Source organism: Capricornis sumatraensis, chromosome 18 (assembly GCF_032405125.1).
Source record: "Capricornis sumatraensis isolate serow.1 chromosome 18, serow.2, whole genome shotgun sequence".
Lineage (NCBI taxonomy): Eukaryota > Metazoa > Chordata > Mammalia > Artiodactyla > Bovidae > Capricornis > Capricornis sumatraensis.
This window is the reverse complement of record NC_091086.1, coordinates 15,068,637-15,094,595: the sequence shown is the minus strand read 5'-3', so window position 1 is coordinate 15,094,595 and position 25,959 is coordinate 15,068,637.

Here is a 25,959-nt window from a genome sequence, read left to right as displayed (position 1 = left end):
AGCTGGCTCAGGCAGAAAAACCCAGAATGAATACAAAATAAAACAAAAATGAAAGAAATCCCCAAAGAGCCCCTAATTTTAAAATATCTCTTAAGAGGCAGTCAGCCACACATAACACTCCCGATGCTCCCAGCCTCACTGCCCTTGTGGTTCTCATTGCACACGAGTTTATAGTCTTGGATCTTGCCCAAAATTGTAGATAGTCATCAGTTTTAAGAACATTCATGTATTCTGAACAGTGAAACTGTTAATGGTTACGGTGTTTATAGCTTGGGTTTAAATAGGAAACTAATAAAGATAAAATCTCTGTTTGATAAGGTGCTCAAACCCCAGTCAATGGAAAGCTTCCTGCTGCACAGTGCGTTCTTTGAGTCTGTCATTGAGCCCTGGGTCCAGCCTCAGAAAACGCAATTAGGAGGGAGTTAAAACTCACAGAGCTAATGTGCTTTTCTTAGAACTAATATTGACGTGGTAAATGCTACTTTTGGACAATAATGAGTGAGTGAGTGACTGAGTGGGTCTGCTTTTTGTTAGGCACGAGCCCTATAGGGTTTGTTTGGGTTTCCTGTTTACTTTGAAAGAGCAAGCAGAATCTCTAGGGCCAAAACTGCTCTGACAGAAACCTCAGTTGATGACCTTGGCTTGAGTTGGGCAAACCCTCGCAAATAAAGTCTCCTCTTTGCTCCAGAGGTAGTAAAGTTGTAATGTATGCAGTCTTTCAGGAGTAATCATCTACAGCAGGGAACTTGGCAGAAAGAAAGCTTGAGTTTGTTTCTTAGAAGTCATTCGCATTAAAGTCTAAAATGGACTGCAAAGCACATACCCATCTGCAATAGATGTTGCTACAGGTGTAGGATGTTGTGGTTTCTAACATCTTACATGTGTTCTCTAAACAATACCTCAAGTGTCTTTTTGTTTCTGGGCTGTGTGGTTTCCTGTATTTCTGGCAGATGATCCCCTATGTAGAAAGACAGCTGCCTGCAAAGTTTACTGAAAATTATGTATAAAGACACACATGCACAAAATGGTGTTGGCTCTGAAAGAAGCTTGGAGCAAGAGCAGGATGGAGCCTGCGGCACTTGTCCAAGTAGCTGAAATAAGCAGTATCATTGACGTCCAAGCCTGAGCAGCTTCCCTGTACCTTCAGGAATTCCTCCAGTTCCCAAGCTCTTGAGCCGTGCAACAGACTGAGTAATAGAAATCTGAATTCAAAACACAGGAGCACGCTGCGGGGAAGAGATAAAGGAAAGCCCCATTAGATGAGAACTCTTGCCAACACTCCATACCCAAGCAGGAATGTCAAGAAGTTTTTGTGTGAATCATCCAAATCATAAATCAGGCAAGCCTCAGCTCTGGAGCCAGAGATATGACTGGAACACAGCTATTAAATATCGAAAGTTGACAAACACCCAGGGTGTGCAGCTTAAGATACTAGACAGCCAGGTCTATTTTTATTTTTTTGTTGTGTTTTTGGCCTTGCCGTGTGGCATGCAGGATCTTAGTTCCCCAACCAGGGATCAAACCTATGCCCCCTGCAGTGGAAGCACAGAGTTTTACCCACTGAACTGCCAGGGAAGTCCCTAGGTGATACTTTAAAAAGCAGACATATAGGCAATCCTGAGGCCTGTCAATATAGTCAGTGCACTTAGACTTTCATCCCACGCTTGCCAAGCCAAGGGTCCTCCCTTCCCCCATCCCATGAACACTGTCTTGAGATTATGGAATTCCCACTTTGAGGATTCTCTCCCATTACAGGCTTGCCTGGTACTCATGTAGTTCTCATTTGCCCTACATAAAAGCATTAAGGGGAGTATGTGTGTGTGTCTGCAGGTATATGTAAGTATCAATAGATAGTTGGAAGCCCCACATGTAAACTCACCTACAAAGAATTGACCCTATTGAGAGCTCTTGGCTTAAAAACCTTTTAAATGTTCTTTTTCTTTCTCCCCTTCCAAAGAAGTAATGCAAATGGGAGACAGATAAGCTGCTTCCTTGCAGCCATGTCTTTATCCACTGGGTTTCCGAGAATAGTGACCTGGCAGAATCTAGCTCCTGATTCCATGGACTGGGCAGTCCTTCATGGACTACTGAAGCATGTGCTTCTCCTTCTGTCCTGGAGCTGTGAAGGTGACCAGGGAAAAGACAGGTCAAGAAGAGCAGCTGGAGGGGCAAACTCATGGCTACGCCATAAGGGACGGGAAGTAGTGCATTTCTTAGAGTTTCAGGCCCTCCTCTCCCATCCCTGTTGCTGCTGCTGCTGCTGCTAAGTCACTTCAGTCGTGTCTGACTCTGTGCAACCCCATAGACGGCAGCCCACCAGGCTCCCTTGTCCCTGGGATTCTCCAGGCAAGAACACTGGAGAAGAACATTTCCTTCTCCAATGCATGGAAGTGAAAAGTCAAAGTGAAGTCGCTCAGTCGTGTCTGACTCTTCACGACCCCACGGACTGCAGCCTACCAGGTTCCTCCGTCCATGGGATTTTCTAGGCAAGAGTACTGGAGTGGGGTGCCATTGCCTTCTCCACCGATCCCTGTTATTACCCAGTAATTGGCTGCAGGTGAAGAGAATGGCATGCTAAAATGAGAGGCTGAAATCCTTTCTAAGATTCTTGTATTGTTAGTACAGACCCAATGGTGTGGGACTGCCACAGGACTTCCGGCCAACATGGCAGGGATGTGAATCAAGGATGCAACCTACAGATTAGATGTTAGAGAGAACTGATAAAGATATTATTTTCTATTTCACTTAGCAATGTATGGTAAGCCCTAGATTCTATACATGTCAGGCACAAAAGGGAACCTTTCTCTGTAGAACATTACTTCTATTTTTCTTTAATAAATATTTCAGATTACTGAGTGAACTTCCAGTTAAAGATAGCTGGTTAGATACACATTTGCCTCCACTTCCTCCATAAATTCCACTAAAGTGACAACTAAGGAATCAAACAAACAAAAAACAACAGGTAAACGAAGAGAGGAGGTGAAACAATAACAAGTGCTTTTAGTAGCTGAAAAGCACTTGCAAGAGTGGCAATGACTTAGCAGACCCAAGAAATTAGGGAAGCCCAAGAATACTGGAGTGGGTAGTCTATCCCTTCTCCAGGGGATCTTCCCGACCCAGGAATCAAACCGGGGCCTCCTGCAGAGCAGGCAGATTCTTTATCAACTGAGATATCAGGGAAGCCCAAGGAAAAGCTGAGAGGTATGAAATCCCCAATAGCTCTAAGAATTGGCAGTACCAATTACTTCGGGAAGTGGGGATAATGATGGGGCTAATATCCAGAAGACTGGTTGAGCTTGAGAAGCAGTGAGACCAACCCCACACCACGTCTCCTCCAATATTTCGCAAGAAGATATAAATGTTTTCCCTAAAGAGGATAAGACAAAGGATCTGCTGGGCTGAGGAACACCAAGAAATCAAGGTGGAAAATGTGTCCAAAAAGAGTGAATAAGTGAAAGCTGACACACTGAATATTGGAATTAATCCCACAGTATTTTGACATCCTAATTAGAAGAGACTTCTTTAATAAATCTGGTCAGCTTAGGAGAAAAGACCTAGAAACTGACATCAAGGATTCACCTATGAAATGGCCTACCCAGATCACCCCAGAGTGAGGTGAAGCTCAGAGTTTGACAAGCCCTGCTTTGCATACAGAACTTCCTTTCAACTTTGTAGCATCCTACTCTTACATACCAATAGATGGCAAGGTTACCAACATTTGAGAAAGAATTCTAATAAGAAAAAAGAGGCCAAATCAACAATCAGGCAAATATACAACAACTTGGAAGAAAATAATGTAGGGAGATGAAACCTTTAACAAATGACTGTTACATACATGAAACAAGAACAAGATATTACATTAAAAAGGGGGAATTAAATATAAGAAATAAAAATGAAAATCTCAATAAAAGTTTTGAAAATGAAATTGAAAACATATCCCTGAGGGTAAAGTAAGGAGATAGAAAAATAGGAGAATAGTAAGAAATTTTGAGGACCAGCCCTATACATTTATCATTGATGAGTAGGAGTTCCAGAAAGAGACAAAAAAAAAAAAAAACAGATAAGGGGGTAGATCATCCAATAACTCATTGAAATTGGCAGAGTTAATTACCTACCATGTTCTGGCCAAAGTGGATACAAATAGATTCACACCTCAGCTCATCATTATGAAATTTTAACACTTTATGACAAAGAGAAGATCCTAAAAATTAGGTACAAAGTACCAGGAATTGGAATAGCATCTGACCTCTCAACAGCAATGCTAGAAATATAAAAGCCAAGAAGAAATGCCTTCCATTCCTGAGGGAAAATTATTTCCAACCTAGAATTTTATACCCAGCCCCAGCACTAATCAAGTGGGGTGGTAGAATAGAGATATTTTTCAGAAATGCAATTATCAAAACATTATCACCATTTACCCTTTCTCAGAAAACTCCTGGAGGATGTGTTCCATCAAAACAATTGAATAAACCAAGAAAGAGGAAGACATGATATCTGAGAAACAGAGAATTCAACATAAGACAGAGGCCAAGGTAACTTTCAAGATAGTAATGAAGGGAAAATCCAAGACAACAGATATGTAACAAGCCTAAAGACAAAGTACTCAAGATTGGAAGGGTTTAGAAGGTTTTTGGGGTGACATCTAATGGACTATCTAAAGTATTTGAGCTTATTAAGAGATGAGTTTCATAACTGGAAGAGAGTTTGGGCTCATTTGGTGATAAATATATAGAAAACCAAGCCAAAAAGCAGTAAGGCAATTACTGATGCCAGGGAAAACAGTAAGTTGTAGAGAAAAGGAAAAGCAATCATAGTGTACTACATAGCTCAGCTGACAATAGCATTTTAAATGGTCATAAAATGGGAATATATATATATATACATAACTAAAAGCATGTAGAAGTATTTGGGAGTGCAGGGTTGGAGACTGATGGATCATGTGAATATGGGCAATCGAAGGGGGTGAAAAGGAGTGTTTGATCCTTGTAGCCTGCTCTAGGAAGTCAAAAGATAATAGTTAGGAGTGAAAGCTCAAATAGTAGCAATAATTTCACTTAATTTGGAGGTAAATCGTCAGATGTGAATATCAAATAAATAATTGTTTGGAAAAATAGAGTGGGTTTGTCTCCAGAAAGTGAGAATGAGGAGAGACAGAGAGCCCAGGCTTTTCTTTTTCATGCAAGCCTTTTAACAACTCCTTGCCTCCTTACAAGTGTGCACAGGTACCTTTGGTAAAACGACATCATCACAGGGCTTCTGCATAGCACATTCTTGAAGACTGTTGGCTTTGAACACAGACTGATAGATGCTGCTTTCTAGAAGCCTTGGTGGTCTCACACACCCATTTGTTTTAATTCTAGTGGGAAACTTCAAGGGTTATTCTTGGTTTCCTAACCCAGCATGACACTCCTCAGAATCACCTCCGCAAGGTGAGGCTGATTAATTAGATGTAGAACTGGAAGCTACAGCACTCACTCTCTTTTCAGAAAAGCAAGAGAAAGCCTCTTCAGGAGAAAAGAGAAGACAGTGACAAGAGTGGTTGATAATATCAGACCCAGAATGTTTAGGAATTCTTTTACTTTTCATGTTTAGTTATGAATACTCTGACATTTAGTAATCTTACCCTCAAAATCAGTCTAAGAATTAGGGCTATTTATGGCTTCCCTGGAAGCTTCCCTGGTGGCTTAGATAGTAAAGAATCTGCCCACAATGCAGGAGACATGGGTTCAATCCCTGGGTTGGGAAGATCCCCTGGAGGAGGGCATGGCAACCCCCTCTAATAGTCTTGCCTGGAGAATCCCCATGGACAGAGGAGTCTGGTGAGCTACAGTCCATGGGGTCGCAAAGAGTTGGACACAATCGAACAATTAACACACAGGCATGTCTTTTGCAAGCATTGTCAACTAATGTCAGCAGTCCAAAATAGTTCACTCAGAAGCACAGTCCCTGTGAAATTTTCCAGTGTGAGTTGCACAGACAATACAAGTCAGACATTGTCCAGACGACAACGTGGTGAGGGCTCCAAGAATGGCCATTCCAGATTTGTTTCTGGTTCTCTTGTGAGGAAGCAGTCACTGAAAAGCCTCCACAAGGGGAAACACGTCTTTCCACAAAGTGGAAGCAATAGAGGATCCATGAGAGAATCCCACTTTAAAAGGAAGGACTTGGGACAAACTGAGGGAGCACTTTTCCCCTCTTCTTTAAAGAGGAAAGTTTCGAGAGAATACATAAAAACAGAACCAGAATAAAAACTTATATTTTCTTTAAGATGTTTTGAAGGGAAACATTATGTCATTTTCCAAACAAAGTTTGCAAATCCTATCTTCTTGACAGAATCTTCCTGACACTAATTTTGTCCAAGGCATTGTGCTAATTGCTATGGGAAATATAAAATGAACTTAAAAGGGGCTTGCCTTAAGAATTTTACCACCTCTGACACTCTTATGACTACCTACTTCTGATCATAGATTTTCTCTCTTGAGAAAAATCCTTTCTCTTTTTAGGTAATTAATTTAATTGTGTGTATTTTGCATAGGAATCTGTGTCATTGCTGTCTTCTTTGGGCTATAAATTCAGTCTGATACCAGCAATGCTTAAAATATAATAATTAAGTTTGAATGAACTTTGTTGGTTTGGGAGATGTGAAGATGATTATGACCATGAAAAACAATATTTTTTACAGTGTACTAAAGAAAAAGATGAAGCTATTATTCTTCAACTGCCCGTGTTATAATTTACATCTCTATAAACTAGTAGAGAGTTTTGCAGGATTATTTCTATACACTAGCCTCTAATTTCTCCCATTGTCCTTCTGAAGGCTACCCTGTAATGCTATACAGTTGAAATGATTTCAGTTGATCACTTTTGTTCTAAATTTCAAGTCTACTGAACTACTCTCCCTCTCAGTTAAAATGAATTTTCACATTCACATCCTTATTTTTAATTAGGTGGTTAGAGACTGATTATAACATGCACAGTATAAGCCAGAGATGCATGAACAAACCTCAGACTTGCTGTTCTTTGTAAGGACATGACACAACACTGTGCTGTTTGGGGGTCTAATTTGCAAAGGCAGAGCCGTCGAATATATGGGTCAGATTCTATTCTTCTGCATGTTTATCTTTCCAAGATATCTCTAACTTTGTGACCTGATGAGCAGGCAGTACAGAGTAAAAGCATCTAGGCTGATTCATCTACAAATGACAAGTGAAAAAAAAAAAAAAACCTCTGGCTGGGATATTTCCTGTGAAAACCAACAGTGTAGAGGAAAAGAGGGTTTCCTCCGTGTTCACAGAAATTTTCTCTTACAGCCTCCACCACCTACTCTCAGAAAGGATGGCTCTGCTCATCCCCAGCTCTGTGCCACCTGTGCCTCCAAATTATAAACGAAATGCTACTCCACCAGAGGGGTCTGGAGCACAGACTGGGACCTTCAGTTCCCAGGCCATGGTCATTATTGCTGTCTTCAATTTTAAAAGACCAGAAGAATTCTTTGGTTTTGCTTTGTCCTCTCTCTGTGCAGTTTGAACACAAGTTTTTCTCTTCAGGAATCCAAACAAGTATTAGTCTGGATTTGTTAAACAAAATTTGTCGAGTTATTTACATTTTTAACTCACCAGTTGAAGATGTGTACCATATATCATCAGAGCAGGGAAAATGTAAGAAGATAGCATATATACTTAGGAGTAATTCAGCATTCACTCCTCATTTTAAATGATTTCTTTAAGTCTCAAGCCTCTAACTCCATCTTGTTCTTTTGCCTAAGAGGCATTTTAATCTTCTAACTGCCGGGGCTGTTTCTGAAGGACCGGAAGTTGTTTCACTAGAGTTTCTCCCCAGGTGCTATGAAAGTGAGCTGGGTTTTTACTCTCCCCAAAGCTGATGAGTTTAGGGAACTCACTTCTGCTTAGCAAGGAAGACCTGTGTGGAATTTTCTGCTGATGTGTATTATAATCTGATGTTAAAGTTTAAGAGCTATCAGAAAAAAATTTTATTAAGTGTTAACAGCAGTGCTGTGGGGTTGAACTCTCAGAAAGGAATTTTTCAAAACATGCAGTAGGAAGCTCGCAGGAAGTTCTTCAAGTGGACCCAGCAGTCAAGCAGCACTGACTTGGTCAGGATACAGATTAGGATACAGGCAAGAAGCTCAGGCAGAGGCATCCAGGACAAGGCTCCTGAAAGTACCCACAGCAACACGCCTGCACAAATGACCAGTTTTCTTCGGGAAGCTCACGAGCAGTGCCAGTTAATATTTAAACCAACTCATGTTATTTGATGTTGGGTGCTTTTTTGCAGAGATGTTATTTGTGTTAATCACACTCAACCTGAGACCTCCCGGACAATCTTAGGAGTTAGAGAAGACTAGAGGGCTTCCTACTCCATCATAAGCAAAACAAACATCCAAACTGGAGGGAAGCATCTCCCAAGGTGGTCCCCCACCTCCCTTTTGACATGGTTCTGCTTCATTCTCATGCATGCATTCACTCATTCATCAAACACTTCTAAAGCATCTGTCAGATTCCAGACACCATATTAGGACTGGCATTCAGCGGTGATCAAAACAGGCTCAAACTCCTGCCCATAGGGCACTTAGACTCCAGTAGCATGAACTCAGAGAATATCAGAGCTGGGGTCTAGCATTTCAGAAGTATGAACTCAAACGGCTCCAAGGGCCAGACTGGGAATAAAAATGCGCAAAGGGTAGGAATGGGTGGTGGCTTCAGACAAGCAGAGAATGTGTGCCCCAAAGGCATCCGCATACAGTCTTTTGGAACAGTGTGCTGTCTAAACAAATCAGAGTCCTCTCACAGTTGCTATTCAACTCTCCAATGTCCTCAGACCAAAAATAAGGTCCAAAAGGGATACGTGCCTTGCTCAGGGTCACATAGCCAGTAGTGGCAAAGCTAACGCCGGAACTCAGCTGCCCTGGCCTTGGCCCAGAGCTTTTCTACTACCCTGTACTTCTTCTGGGGCTTCCCTACTGGCTCAGATGGTAATGAATCTGCATGCAATGCAGGAGACCAGGGTTCAATCCCTGGGTCAGGATGATCCCCCAGAGAAGGAAATGGATTCCCACTCCAGTATTCTTACCTGGAGAAGTCCATGGGCAGAGGAACCTGGCAGGCTACAGTCCTATGGGGTCGCAAAGAGTCAGAAACAACTGAGTGACTAAAAAATATTTTCACTTTTCTTTCATACTCCCTCTGGGCCCAGAGGGAGTATGAAAAGCAAAACAATACCCAGCTGTGGATGTGACTGGTGATAGAAGCAAGGTCCGATGCTGTAAAGAGCAATATTGCGTAGGAACCTGGAATGTCAGGACCATGAATCAAGGCAAATTGGAAGTGGTCAAACAGGAGATGGCAAGAGTAAACGTTGACATTCTAGGAATCAGCGAACTAAGATGGACTGGAATGGGTGAATTTAACTCGGATGACCATTATATCTACTGCTGCGGGCAAGAATCCCTCAGAAGAAATGGAGTAGCCATCATGGTCAACAAAAGAGTCTGAAATGCAGTACTTGGATGCAATCTAAAAAACGACAGAATGATCTCTGTTCGTTTCCAATCAAACCATTCAATATCACAGTATTCCAAGTCTATGCCCCAACCAGTAACGCTGAAGAAGCTGAAGTTGAACGGTTCCATGAAGACCTACAAGACCTTTTAGAACTAACACCCAAAAAAGATGTCCTTTTCATTATAGGGGACTGGAATGCAAAAGTAGGAAGTCAAGAAACACCTGGAGTAACAGGCAAATTTGGCCTTGGAATACGGAATGAAGCAGGGCAAAGACTAATATAGAGTTTTGCCAAGAAAATGCACTGGTCATAGCAAACACCCTCTTTCAACAACACAAGAGGAGACTCTACACATGGACATCACCAGATGGTCAACACTGAAATCAGATTGATTATATTCTATGCAGCCAAAGATGGAGAAGCTCTATACAGTCAACAAAAACAAGACCAGGAGCTGACTGTGGCTCAGATCATGAACTCCTTATTACCAAATTCAGACTTAAATTGAAGAAAGTAGGGAAAACCACTAGGCCATTCAGGTATGACCTAAATCAAATCCCTTATGATTACACAGTGGAAGTGAGAAATAGATTTAAGGGCCTAGATCTGATAGATAGAGTGCCTGATGAACTATGGAATGAGGTTCGTGACATTGTACAGGAGACAGGGATCAAGACCATCCCCATGGAAAAGAAATACAAAAAAGCAAAATGGCTGTCTAGGGAGGCCTTACAAATAGCTGTGAAAAGAAGAGAGGCGAAAAGCAAAGGAGAAAAGGAAAGATATAAGCATCTGAATACAGAGTTCCAAACAATAGCAAGAAGAGATAAGAAAGCCTTCTTCAGTGATCAGTGCAAAGAAATAGAGGAAAAGAACAGAATGGGAAAGACTAGAGATTTCTTCAAGAAAATTAGAGATGCCAAGGGAACATATCATGCAAAGATGGGCTCGATAAATGACAGAAATGGTATGGACCTAACAAAAGCAAAAGATATTAAGAAGAGGTGGCAAGAATACACAGAAGAACTGCACAAAAAAGATGTTCATGACCCAGATAATCACGATGGTGTGATCACTCATCTAGAGCCAGACATCCTGGAATGTGAAGTCAAGTGGGCCTTAGAAAGCATCACTATGAACAAAGCTAGTGGAGGTGATGGCATTCCAGTTGAGCTATTTCAAATCCTGAACGATGATGCTGTCAAAGTGCTACACTCAATATGCCAGAAAATTTGGAAAACTCAGCAGTGGCCACAGGACTGGAAAAGGTCAGTTTTCATTCCAATCCCCAAGAAATGAAATGCCAAAGAATGCTCAAACTTCCGCACAATTGCACTCATCTCACATGCTAGTAAAGTAATGCTCACAATTCTCCAAGCCAGGCTTCAGCAATACATGAACCATGAACTTCCTGATGTTCAAGCTGGTTTTAGAAAAGGCAGAGGAACCAGAGATCAAATTGCCAACATCTGCTGGATCACGGGAAAAGCAAGAGAGTTCCAGAAAAACATCTATTTCTGCTTTATTGACTATGCCAAAGCCTTTGACTGTGTGGATCACAAAGAACTGTGGGAAATTCTGAGAGAGATGGGAATACCAGACCACCTGACCTGCCTCTTGAGAAATCTGTATGCAGGTCAGGAATAAACAGTTAAAAATGGACATGGAACAACCGACTGGTTCCAAATAGGAAAAAGAGGATGTCCAGGCTTTATATTGTCACCCTACTTATTTAACTTATATGCAGAGTACATCATGAGAAATGCTGGACTGGAAGAAACACAAGCTAGAATCAAGATTGCCGGGAGAAACATCAATAACCTCAGATACACAGATGACACCACCCTTATGGCAGAAAGTGAATAGGAACTAAAAAGCCTCTTGATGAAAGTGAAAATGTTGGCTTTCAACATTCAGAAAACGAAGATCACGGCATCCAGTCCCATCACTTCATGGGAAATAGATGGTGAAACAGTGAAAACAGTGGCTGACTTTATTTTTCTGGGCTCCAAAATCACTGCAGATGGTGACTATAGCCATGAAATTAAAAGACGCTTACTCCTTGGAAGAAAAGTTATGACCAACCTAGATAGCATATTCAAAAGCAGAGACATTACTTTGCCGACTAAGGTCCGTCTAATCAAGGCTATGGTTTTTCCTGTGGTCATGTATGGATGTGAGATTTGGACTGTGAAAAAGGCTGAGCGCCGAAGAATTGATGCGTTTGAACTGTGGTGTTGGAGAAGACTCTTGAGAGTCCCTTGGACTGCAAGGAGATCCAACCAGTCCATTCTGGAGATCAGCCCTGGGATTTCTTTGGAAGGAATGATGCTAAAGCTGAAACTCCAGTACTTTGGCCACCTCATGTGAAGAGTTGACTCCTTGGAAAAGATTCTGATGCTGGGAGGGATTGGGGGCAGAAGGAGAAGGGGACGACAGAGGATGAGATGGCTGGATGGCATCACTGACTCAATGGATGCGAGTCTGAGTGAACTCCGGGGGTTGGTGATGGACAGGGAGGCCTGGCGTGCTGCAATTCATGGGGTCGCCAAGAGTTGGACACACCTGAGTGACTGAACTGAACTGAACTGGGCCCAGAGTTCAGCTCCTTGAGGTATCTCAGAAAATTTCTGACATGAACTTGGTGAACAACTCATTCATTCTCTCAGTGATTGTTTATAAAGCTCTGTCATGTGCTGAACACCAAAGAAAGCTTGAGAGTGTTGAATAAGACCAATGTCAGGCGCTTCCCTCGTGGTCCAGTGGTTAAGAATCCCCCTTGCAAAGCAGGGGACGCTGGTTTGATCCCTGGTCTCAGAAGATCTCACATGCCACAGGGCAACTGAGCCCATGCACCACAACTGCTGAGCCTGAGCACCTACAGCCTGCGCTCTGCAACAGGAGAAGCCACCGGGAGAAGCCCACACACCACAATGAGAGAGTGGCCCCTGCTCTTGGCAATTAGAGAAAGCCTGCACACAGCAATGAGGACTCAGCACAGCCATAAACAGATAAATATAGAACTAATCCCTTTACGTAAAAAAAAGACTAATGTTAGAAATGGGCTTTAACCTCCCAGAGCTTAATAGTGTATCACTTCAGCAATCTATATATTTAATTAGTAGGAAACAATAAATTCCTTTTTTCCCCTTTGAGCACTTCTGAGGCAGTAGTTACGACTCCAGGCTTGGATATACACATGAGCTTAACCTGAACAAGAAATAAATGTAATGTGATATAATTAGTGTCATGTGTCCTTAAAATTAGCTTAGCTCCACAATGGTATAAAAAGGTTACTGTGGAATAGGAACTGGGTACATAGTAGCTGATCCATACAGTCTTGTTGGATGTAAGTGGTCATGTGCTAAGCAATCTCAGCTGCTGGGCAGATGTGTGAACTTCTTCTGCATCAGGATACTTGCTAACAGGCTCAGCAGTAGCATGGTCCAGGTTATCCATCCATTGCACTACCATGTGTAAGACTGTGTTACAGTGTGTATGCAAGTGCTGCAGTATTCAAGGTCAGTGTTCATGAACCAAGGCAAGCTGGAAACCATTTTTTGCTAAGACTTTCCCAGGAGTGTGGTGGAATCCTTTGGAAATAGCCAAAGTTAGCTCTCCTAGGTTAACAGCTCAGCGAGTACCACCTACTATAGCTGGAAGGAGAGATGGGCAGAGGTGTGATCACAGTGATTCATGGGTTATGGCTAATGGTGCGACTGAATGGTCAGGGACTTGGACGGAACATGATTAAAAATTGAAGTCAAGGACAAGGAAACAGTATGTGGATAACTTCTCTGAATGGGCATGGAGTGTGAGATATTTGTGTCTCACGTGAATGCTTACAGAAAGGTGACTTCAGGGGGAGAGGCAGACCCTTCTGTGGATATCAATCAGCATCCTTCTCTATCTGCTCTTGGCTTTGCCCAATGGGCTCATGAACAAAGTGGCCGTGGTAGGGATAAAGGTTATGCATGGACTCAGCAGCATGAACTTCCAGTCTAGGCTGATCTGGCTACAGCCACTGTTGAGTGCCCAAACTCCCAATAGGCTTTGCATTTCTAATATGGCACATTCCCCAGGGGGATTAGCCAGCCACTTGGTGACAAATTGATTATATTTGATTATTTTCAAAATAAAAGGGGCAGAACTTTGTTCTTACTGGAATGGAGGCTTTCAATTCTTCCCTTCCTTGTCTGCCATGTTTCTTCCTAAACAATTATCCATTTAGACTTATAGAACCTAGATAGCATATTCAAAAGCAGGGACATTACTTTGCCGACTAAGGTCCGTCTAATCAAGGCTATGGTTTTTCCTGTGGTCATGTATGGATGTGAGAGTTGGACTGTGAAGAAGGCTGAGCGCCGAAGAATTGATGCATTTGAACTGTGGTGTTGGAGAAGACTCTTGAGAGTCCCTTGGACTGCAAGGAGATCCAACCAGTCCATTCTGAAGGAGATCAACCCTGGGATTTCTTTGGAAGGAATGATGCTGAAGCTGAAACTCCAGTACTTTGGCCACCTCATGCGAAGAGTTGACTCACTGGAAAAAAACTCTGATGCTGGGAAGGATTGGGGGCAGTAGGAGAAAGGGACGACCGAGGATGAGATGGCTGGATGGCATCACGGACTCGATGGACGTGAGTCTGGGTGAACTCCGGGAAATGGTGATGGACAGGGAGGCCTGGCGTGCTGCGATTCATGGGGTCGCAAAGAGTCGGACATGACTGAGCGACTGAACTTAACTGAACTGAATGCCTATCCACTATCATGGTATTCTAAAAACAGCATTGTTTCTGAAAGGAATTCATTTCACAGCAAAGAAGTTGCAATAGTGGGCCCATGCCCATAAAATTCATGCTCCCCATCATCTCAAAGCAGCTGACTTGATATAATAATGGAATAGCCTTTTGAAAACTCATTTGGGTGCCAGCTGGGTGACAATGCCTTGGAGGGCTGGGGCAATGTCCTCTAGGATATGCATCAAACTGATGTCCAATATATGGTGGGTTTTCTCCTATAGCCTGGACTTATGAGTGTGGGAATCAAGGGGAGGACATGGAGTTGACTCTTATCACTAATTACCCCCTAGTGATTCACTAGCAACATAGCAACATTTTTTATTCCCATCCCTGCAACTGACTCTGCTGGTTTAAAAATGTTAGCTTCAAAAGGAACTAAAGGTGGAAAATGCTTCCACCAAGGGATACAGCAATGATCCCACTGAACTGGAAGCTGAGGTTGCCACCTGCACACTGTTCTTGCCAATGAATCAATGAGCAGAGAAGAGGATCTGGTCCTGGCTCTGGGGATTGACCCTGATAATCGTGGGGAAATTGGAATTACTACACAAGAGGGCTAAGGAACAATGGATCTGGAGTGCAGGAGATTCTCTGGGCCACCTCTTACTATTTCTATTTCCTAGAATTAAAGTCCATGGAAAACTACAGCAGCCCAATTGAGGCAGGATGACGAATAACCCAGACCCTTGAGGAGCGAATATTTGAGTCCTCCCACCAAACCATAAGCAACTGAAGTGCTTGCTTAGGGTAAAGGGAATGGGTGGTAGAAGAAAGGAATGCTGTATGCCAGCAGTGATCATGTGACCATCGTGTAAATGAGGATGGTCAGAGTTTCTTTCGCATGTTAATATTTATATGTTTATATATAATATATATATTAACCAACAATTTTTGTTTTCTTTCCCTTCTAATCCCCATGTTACCTAACCCAAAAGGTTTTATATAGTAACTAGCTTTATACAAATATTCAAAGCACAGAGATTGTGAATCAGTTAGAAGAAAAACTAACATCAACAATCGAAAAAACTGACTTTGTATCCTCTTCTGGGGAAAGAGTCACTGTGTTTTTTGGTTGTATGTGTGATGGTTGCATCCCATCTGGCTGAAGCACAACTGTATCATGGTTTTGGAGATAAAATATGGTTTAAGCAACCGTGGATAATGTAAGCTGACAAGGGTTGACTGTGGTGGCCTTGTCATGTGTCAGCGTAGCTAGGCTGAATTCTATTTCCCAGAATATTACTGCCTGTATGTTTCCAGTTAGAATGCATCACAAGAGAGATTCTCACGTGAGATTTGGAAGGCCGAAGAGAAGCGGCAGCTGCTGTTGCTGATCTCCTGGTTCACCCTGATGGTGTGACGTGGGAGTCCGGCCTGAGCTACTCCTCCTTCTCCCGGATTTGCTTTTGGCTTCTCTGACTCCTGAGCCAGTGCGTGTTAGGTCTGTGATGAAGGATGTCAGCTTCTTCTGAAGACGCTCATACCATCGAGGGCAGAAACAGCCACAGCTCCAGCCGGTGCTGATGGGTTCCGCTTTATTCTTGCTCTACCCTGTTTTGCCCCCACCTTCCCTCCCCACTGCCTGCCGCGCAGACTTCGATTTCTAGCGTCAGTCACAGAGCCAAGTCTAACAGAAACTGTTCCACCAGCTACCCCAATTGCTTAAGATAAAAATCTCTGTAACAGATCCCTTATCACATTATATTTCCTTGTGTTTTTGCTTCTCCGAATGAACCCTGATTGATGCAATGGCTTAAAAAATCGGGGAGTTTATTTCCCTCTCAGTTCAAAGGTGAGCAATCCAGATGGGCAGCACAGCTCCGCTCCACACGAACAGGGACCAAGTTCCTTTCTCTGTGTTGTACCACCATCCTAGGGCACTGTCTTTACCAGCTGGGCAAAGCTGCGTCTCCACATCCAAACTCCAGCAGAAGGGTATGAGGGGAACTTCCCTGGTGGTCCAGTGGTTAAGACTTCGCATTCCAATGCAGGAGGTGGGAGTTCGATCCCTAGTCAGGCAGCTAAGATCCCACATGCCTCAAGGTCAAAAGAAAAAAAAATCCCAAAGCAATGTTGTAACAAATTCAATAAAGACTTTTAAAATGGTCCACATCAAAAAAACAAAAATCTAAGAAAAAGGGGAAGTGGGTATGGAGGAGATATATTTCACGTGGGAAGCCTGGCCCTAGAAGAGGCAGCCAGTACTTCTGTTCACGTTCTGCAGATGAGAATATGGCCTTACCCAACTCCAAGTATGATCATAAATCTGTTCTAGTGGGCAGCCATGTGCCCAAAGGGAAAAGGCGTTTTAGTGAATAACTAGCTGCCTCAGCCACACATATACAGACTAGTTTTAATAGTGTGAATATGACTATGTATAATATATAATATTATATGTTACTATAAAATAATATATAATGTTATATATTAGATATGCTATATAATACATATACAGACTACATGTCATGCTAGATATAACTATAGTGTAATATATAATAGGTAATATTATATACTGTGATGCTGCTCCCAAAGTCCTAAAAATAGCAAACAGAACCAAAAAAATGAGCTGAGTTACCCTGCAAACCAAAGCCAGAAGCAGCCCGTGCAATGAAAAATTGAATTGAATGCTTCCAGATTTAAGAAAATTTTTGTGCCAATAAATAAATAAATAAACTACTACTGTAACAATAAACCCCAGGAACTTCCCCAACTAAAAATTATAATTGATTACAAGCTGTTGCCTACAGTATTGAGTTACATTTTGCCTTACCAACTAAATGCTTCAGTAGTTAAAATGATTTTGTTTGAGATTCACATGGATTAAATAGCCTAGAACATATCCACCCTAGACTTAATCTAAGAGAGAGGAGATTTGGTTCAAATGTTGCTTCTCAGCATGTCAGGAAATGTTTTCTTCAATTAAGTAATCTTATTTTAGAGTTAACTCTGTGCCAAGAAAATAAACAATATATCTTTCATGAACACATCCACTCTGTTGTATAAAAACTTTTATTTTCTGGGAGGCTGCTCTTGGAATTTGTACATATAATGAGATCAGAGCTGGAAAAATCCTGTTTTCTTTAGCATTTAATGGCTTTGGAAACTATAACGGAGCCATGTGACACAGTATAATGACAGAGCTCTGTGAACAAGTGGATATCAAAGATCAACAGATAACCTTCCCCATCCCCCACAAAACCCTGCAGTTTTACAGGAACCCTGCATTAAGTACAGCGGGATGTTTCCACTCAGTCTTGAGCTGCGTGAAAATTAGTTGCAAGAGAGTCTGTTGCTGATCACAGACCAAATGCCGTTATGCTTTCAACACATTTTAAGGGATTAGGCATTACGGCTATGTACTTCCAAGATGGAGTTGCAATAATGGGAAGTCAGGAAAAAATCCCGAAGAGCCCAGCGCTTGGCTGTCTAAAGGACCGTATCATAGAAGGTAGAACGCCAGAGGGCTCTTTTTTGGAGGTCTCTGCCCACGCTCACCCCCAGAGGGTGGCTCTGGATGGAGGCTTGGAGCACCCCGGGTTGTGCTCCAGCAAGACCAAGTGCTCCCTCTCCTGCAGGCGTGCAGTGCTCTGCTCTCTACCATGATTTTGCGTGTGCTGGTTTCCACCCCTTACACTCCTACCAGACCCAGTTCCAGCACCACCTCTCCTATGAAGCCCAGACAGTTAATTACTCTCTTTCCCACTAAGTTTTCTTCTTACTCTTTTCCCTGGTGGTGAGCTTCTTGAAAGCTAGAACACGTATTAATATTGTCTATCTTATATTTCTGTTGCCTAACAAACCCAGATTCATGGTGAGTACCTGAACATCTTTGTGAAATAAAGAAATAAATGTCAAATCTAAAAAAGGTGGGATAAGGAAACTTTCTATTAGCCAATTTTAGCTCCCTTTCTGACATATTAAGGGGCCAGTCCCACAGTTCAGTGAGAAAGAAAGGAAGAGAAACTCCTCTGGTCTTTCACGTTGTCCCCTCAATCGGTACCTGAGTCAACCAAGACCGACAGTTCACTTCCAGTGGCCAAAAGACCCCTGTGCTCCTTCTATTTCCCGATCATTCACGGAACGCATGGACGAACATTTGCCAGTAGGAATGACATGGTAGATTCTCCACCCTTAGAACCTCGGTGGCACAGTCCCTTTCTGGATGGATACTGCGGCAAACACCAAACGAAGTAGCACACAGGAGACTTCCTCAGATCTGCATGGAAGAGCTTTCATCTCTTCAAAAGGAAGAGCTGACTTTGCTGTGCTTTTGTGAGCAGAGTGTAGATGGACACTGGGGTACAGCATGGGGGTTGGGGGGCTTCCCTGAGGGCTCAGACGGTAAAAAAAATCTGCCTGCGGAGCAAGAGACCTGGGTTCCGTTGTGGGTTGGGAAGATCCCCTGGAGAAGGGAGTGGCTAACTATTCTAGGATTCTTGCCTGGAGAATCCCAGGGACAGAGGAGCCTGGCGGTCTACAGTCCATGTGGTCACAAAGAGTCGGACACGACTGAGCAACTAACACTTTCACTTTTACTTTCACATGGGGGTCCAGCCTTAATAGATTCGTCAGACTCATATATACTGTTTCATCACTCCCAACAGTTAATCCATGGGCCTTTCCCGTGCACAGAGACCAAGATAAACAAAGAACCCTGCGGTGGGAATCAGACTGGTGCCTAACGCCTGCCTCTGCCTCTGTTCGTGAAGCCTTCTACAATCCTCTTAAATGCTTGAGCCTCAGTTTTCTTACCTTTTAATACTGGGGGCTACAATATCCACCCAAGCACTTTACCACAAAGTCCTAAGCTTTGAAAAAGTTAGTTTCCACAAAATCTTTTAAAAGCGGTTAGTGCAACACTCACCTTATCTCCCTCTGCTCCCTTGTGAGCATTCTACCCGTCAGCCCACCGGGACTGCTCACAAGTCCACAAACACACCTTGCTCACACAGACCCTTTTCACCGGTGGGTCAACTTCCCTCATTAAAATTCTCCTTCTTGGCTGCGATGTCTTGTGGATATCGGGTACTCCCTGACATAGTGTGATAACAAGGGCACTTCTCTGTGATTCCCCTCAAACCCATAGTCTAGCCTAACCATGAGAAAAACGTCACACAAATCCAGATTGGGGGACATGCTTTGGGTTACGTGGCCACCACTCAAGACTGTCAAGGTCATGAAGACAACCCAAGACTGAGACCCTGTCGTAGGCCAGGGGAGTCTGAGGAGCCGTGACAACCAAACGCAGTGTGGTTCCCCGGAAAGGATCCTGAAACAGCGAAAGAACCTTCATGGGAAAACTGGCGACGCCCCCAAAGGGTGGAGTATGGTTAATAGTAACGCATCGATGTTGGTTTTCCTTTTAACAAGTGTTCTGTGGGAATGTGAGGTGTTGAGAATGGGGGAAACCAAGTGAGAAATACATGGCAATGCTCTAACATTTTAAAAACTGTGTATATATCTAAACTTATTTCTTGGCTATGATGTTCTGTGGATTTTGGGTACTTCCTGACATAGTGTGATAACAAGGGCATTTCTCTGTGATTCCCGCCCCCCCAAAACCATAAGTCTAATACTTTGGCCACCTGATACGAAGAACTGACTCATTGGAAAAGACCCTGATGCTGGGAAAGATTGAAGGCAGGAGGAGAAGGGGACGACAGAGGATGAGATGGTTGGATGGCATCACCAACTCAATGGACATGAGTCTGAGCAATCTCCAGGAGATGGTGAAGGACAGGGAAGTCTGGTGTGCTGCAGTCCATGGGGTTGCAAAGAGTCAGACATGACTGAGTGACTGGACAACAACAAAACTTATTTCAAAATTTAAAAACATATTAAATAAGATTCTGCTTTCCCTTCAAGCTTCATCCAAAGACCACCTCTTCTGTGATGCCTTTCTGAATCTTCCAGTTAGCATTTTCCTTCTTTTAAACCTTCCTAGCACTTTGCTTCCTCCTTAAGATACGTAGTAATTGTGTACTGTTCAACCCCGTCAAATACATGCATATGCACATACTGGTATCTGAGCAACCTGGAGGTGATTGATGCCTTTACTCTGCAGGTGCTAGTCAAGTTACTGACGTATGATAAGTATCTAACAAGTGTCTTTGAACGGGTGAATGAATGGGTTGCCGAAGCCTGTGCTATCACAGTGTGGAGTTGCTGCAACACGTTTACCCTCTCCAGGCGTAGCAGGCCAAGACATTTTCCCCAGAGAGAATTTATCCTGTGGGCTGAGGCAATGTCTGTTACTAGAGGCATTGCCGTATGTTTGCAAAAGACTTTGCATATCTAGATTTTTAAAGCGGTTTAGAAACCACGACTTCTTAATCTTCACACCCCCCTCACATGAAATGCTTTTGGCATAATTTAGTAATTCAAACTCTGCATACCACAGGAGATTTGAAAAGTGCCTAATTAAAGACACAATGCTATCCTCACCTTATCCTGGGCTAAATCCACTGAAATTAGTGGGCATTTGAATTCAGAGGAGAATTGAGGCATTTTTATAGCTATGGATTTGAAAGGATTGGAGGCATCAGTACACTAGGCTTGAATAAGAAAACCAGGCTAAAAATCTGGACTAAATAAGATGGTTGTAAGCCATACAGGATGTCAGAATTAAGAAAAATTGTAAAAGATTGAAACTGAACTGCTAAATGAAGGGTATGGGAAAGGCCAGTGGGGGTGGGGTGGGGCAGTTTGAAAGAAATGTAGGAAATGTCTTAGCCCTATTTTCTTCTTTCTAAAAAAGCTTTTTGAGACTTGTGTTTGCATGGAGGTAGTTTACTTTCAGAAGTGAAGTCAAGCCGTAAGAATGGAGAACTGGGGAGTAAGGACTGGTTCAAGTTTTTAGTGGGGAGAGAACTGAATTTTGAATACAAGCTGTAGGAACTGGGAAAGCCCATGCTTCCCAGGTGGTGCTGGAGGTAAAGAATCCACCTGCCAATGCAGGAGACACAGGAGACTCAGGTTCAATCCTTGGGTGGGGAAGATCCCCTGGAGGAGAGCATGGCAACCCACTCCAGTATTCTTGCCTGGAGAATCCCATGGACGGAGGAGCCGAGTGGGCTACAGCCCATAGGGTTGCAAATAGTCGGACACGACTGAAGCAACTTAGCACACATGATTACGATAAGCTGCTATCGTATTGATAGAAATAGTAACAGTTAATCATGGTTTAGCTAAATTTTGCATATTTCAAGGAAAATTCTCAAAAGCAAATTTTGTAAGTTTGAAAATCCTATGACAATGAGTAGATGGAAAGCCACCCTTACTAATTCACTTTTCCAGGTTAATTAGTGCTATTTTAAAAGTTTATGTATCTATAGACCTATAAGGGCTTCCCAGGTGGCTCAGTGGTAAAGAATCCGCTTGCCAATGCAAGAGACACAAGTGATGCGAGTTTGATCCCTGGGTCAGGAAGATCCCCTAGAGAAAGAAATGGCAAACCACTCTAGTATTCTTGCCTGGAAAATCCCATGGTCAGAGGAGCCTGGCAAAGAGTCCCTGAAGTCACAAGAGTCTGACACCACTTAACGACTAAACAACAACAATCTATAGACCAAACAGAACCAAAGGCTGTAACTACTTTTATGAAAAGCATCATTTTCTTTATTTCTAAACCAACTAAATGAAAGCACAACCTTGGTAAAATAGCAATTCCAACGACTATCGTGTTAGTGGGAGAGGATTCATTTGTCCCCCCAAATTCCCGTGACAGTGCCCTCCTCTTCCACACACACAGGACTATTCATTGCTTGAATATGTACTGCTTCAGCCTCCTTCTCTGAGCTGCTCATCCAAATGTAGTCAGATTAAGAGGCTGGAGTTTTCTGAGGTCAGAAAAGAACTCCAAGTGTAGGAAATAGAACTCTTTGGGAGGTAGCAAGTCTGGACCTCAAATAGCAGCACTGCTATTGTTTCTGTGGTATGGCAATCACCTCTCTCTTTGTTTCCCCTTTGCTGTCTGCCACTGTGGTCTTGCTGTGGAGTGATTTGAAACAGGTGCTGTGAATAAGTTCTCTGTATTCAAAACCCCAAGCCAGTTCAGAAATACAGCCCCAAGATACACGCTTCAGGCCTTCAAGGCTACAGGAGTTAACACCACTGTGCCTCAGAGACCCACTTCCTCTCCCCTGAACCTTTCCAGGCTTAGAGTTCACCCAAGCTGCACACTTTGTAAAGAAGACTGCCCTTGGACCTCAGGTAATTCACAATTTCCCCAGACCTCAGTTTCCTCATCTATAAAACGTGAGTGGAAGAATAGAAGGTCTTTCAGCTCCAAGATTTTATAATGTAAAAATCCTGCCAAGGCAAATCTTATCTTGCATTTCCACATCTCCCCCCCTATACCGGACCTGCATGTGGAACATATGTGCTGACTCACCCCTCCACACCCTCACTGGACACTTGACAAAGTTGGGAACGTTTCTTTTAAAAAGAGCTTGAGCTATACTTTCTATATTTTTGGCTCCTCTTTGCCAGTAAAAATCCATGGCACCACTTCAAAACACAGAAACGAAGCATTACATTAGAAAGAGCGCACATTCTCATTCCGGTTCCTTCGGTCTGGTGTCAAATTTGTCTGTTTCACATGTCTTTTTCTCTGTCATTCAGGAGGTGGGCGCCAGTCTAGATATTCATCCTGACTCATACCAAGAGGATTGAAGGAGGATGTCTCTCATGAGGGAAAAAATGGGTTTTGAGAATTCCTTTGCCTATTCCGATCCAACAGAATTCCAGTTGACAACCTCTGGGCAGAGTTGCAAACCTACATTTTTTATTTTCGTAAATGCTGTTCATCATCAGAAAGTTATAGAGAGTTGACTGGGAGGATGGTACTTAAAGGGGCTGCTCTGGTGGCTAAGCAGTAAAGAATCCTCCTGCAGTGCAGGAGACAAAAGAGATACCAGTTCAATCCCTGGGTCAGGAAGATGCCCTGGAGAAGGAAATGGCAACCCACTCCAGTATGCTTGCCTGGAGGATTCCATGGACAGAGGAGCCTGGCGGGCTACGGGCCATAGCGTTGCACAGAGTAAGATACGACTGAGCGACTAACACACGCATGGTGCTTAAAAGCTGCTGTTTTGTTCCAGTCTTAAAGTTTAAAGACCAACTCCTTAATATAGCTTGCTTCATCTAGAATCCCCTGAAAGCATACATTCTGATAGCCGTGACAGCCTACGCATACAGAACATCACAATTACAGGACGTTTCCCAGTGGAGCGAGAAAGCTCCCCAGGCTACTTCCCTCTGAGTTTGGTGCCCTCTTGGAAGACAGGTACTGGCCCAATAACACATGAACTCAGTTCTGATTTGAAGTGTTGTTTGTTGCTTGGCTCATGTCGGATGATTTTAATTATCTTCCTGATCATGCAAGAAGAAAAGTGCCTCATTATTAAAATTAGCCACCAGTTTTCCATGGGACAGCAGCACAGATGAAGATGCATAGAGAAGGGCTGTCAGCTCTCCACGGCAGGAGAGTAGTCATCATTTGCTTAGATGTACTGACAGCCTGGCTCTTTGGTTCAGAAGATAAGAAGTATGTGCCAGGATTTCCCAACTTCAGAGGGTCTGAAAAGCTGATGCTGAAGGGAAGGATATTAATATGGCAGCCAATGTTTTTTCAAAGAGAGATGGGAAAAATCAATGTGAGGTCTTCCTAATTTGTGTTCCAATTGGGTCCAGAGCTTTCTTTCTTTTGGATTCTTTCAATGTTTTTCTTGGCTCATTTGTGGTGCATGAAGAAGCTTCTTTTCAGTATGAGGGTGAAAAGCATTTCTCTCTGTTTAGACACTTAAGATATTAATTCTTTTTGCAATGCTGACCCAGAGAAACTGGTTCTATCCCCAGCTCCACCAGGCAAGTCATTTATTCTTTCTGGACCTCATTTTCTCATCTTAAAAAAAAAAAAAAAAGAGAGAGAGAGGTTTAGAACAGACCATCTTTTGTAAAACTAGCTATGTAATAATTTGCAGGTCCCAGGGCAAAATTAAAATATAGGGTGTAAAATTCCTATATTCCTATATTTATATGTAAAAATATGGGGTGTAAAAATTATTAAGAATTTCAAGAGAACAACAGGAGAACATTAAACCAAGGGCAGAGCTCATATATACATAGGGCATTGTGGGGCTGGACAGGTCACATACACAGGCTGAAAGCTGGCCAGCATCTCCTCTGTGCCTTGTTCAGCATCAAAATTCTCTGTTATCAAGGTTTTTGGTCAACTCCACAAGTACAATTCTCACGCAAAAATGAAACAAACAACAATAAAGCAAAACCAAAAAGTTTGAACTGCATTTTTTGCCTGAAGTCTATCTCACTTTTTTCAAGTTGCTTTGACCATAAGCCCTTCCTGACTTCATTTTATTCTCCAAGATGGATATTTCTTCTTTCCTGTCTAAAACATCCAAATGACCTCTGCTTTGGTCTTTTTCTAAAGCACCATATGTTAGATAATTGTGCCCAAAGGAATTACTTCCAGAGTGGTCTAAACACAAAAGAAAAACACACAGCCAACTTTTTCTCTAGAACAGTGCAAACATTTCCTTAAACCTAAGTGTCTCCAGAGGAAAACTGACAGAATAAACCTTTCACCCAGCAAGTCCACTCTGTATAGGGTTGTACCAAATCCTTCTTTTTGCATTTTTACGTCTCTGATTTATCTACTGCTTTGCCAATAAAAGCAGTCATGTCCTTTGATTTAAGTTTTTTTTACAATGGAAAAGTGGTTAGAGAAAATGACTCAGTTGACTGTTTTATTAATGGAAAGAACTGATAGGCCAGCAACAGTCCAAGTTCTTTGCCCCTTCTCTATCATGTTACACCATAATATAGCACCTCCCTGAGAAGTCAGAGATTGCAAGTTAAATGCTAGCAAATCAATGGTTTGTCAGATGTTAGGTTCACTAAAGTACCAACCACAAAACACAAGGAACTTTCAGCACTGAGAAGTAAAATCTACTCATGTAATTTAACAATTACAAAGCAACTACCAAAAAAGAGGATTTGTTAACATGTCTTGAAATAAGTTTGATTTCTTGTGTGAGTTTTTCTGCTACATTCAAGTTACTGAAGTTTCATTCAGGTAGTTAAACTCACTGAACAAATTTTTACCATCACCTCAAACAGATGGAAAATCAGATTTATTATTGAAGTTAACTTCTGGAATTTTAAAAGTGACTACTTCAGATCTACTCATGACTGACAAGTGAACCTCAAAATGAATTTATTTTCTATTATGAAATTTTGAAGTGTTCTGTTTATTATAAGAAACAAGTACATTTATTCTTCTTTAATCTTATTTTAAAAAAGCAAACACCTGTTTGTCTCAAATATTCAAGATCATTTATGGTTCTGTTTTAGGGGACAATTTAAGGCAAAGATATTATGAACTGTGAAAAACCACTGTGAACATATCAGTCGACCAGTCACATCCAACTCTTTGTAATCTGATGGATTGTACCCTGCCAGGCTCCTCTGTCCATGGAATTCTCCAGGCAAGAATACTGGAGTGGGTAGCCATTCCTTATTGCAGGCAGATTCTTTAACAACTGAGCCACCCGGGCCCACTGTCTAGGTCATGAAAATTCCAAATATTTGAATACCAGTATCCTTCAAAATATAAG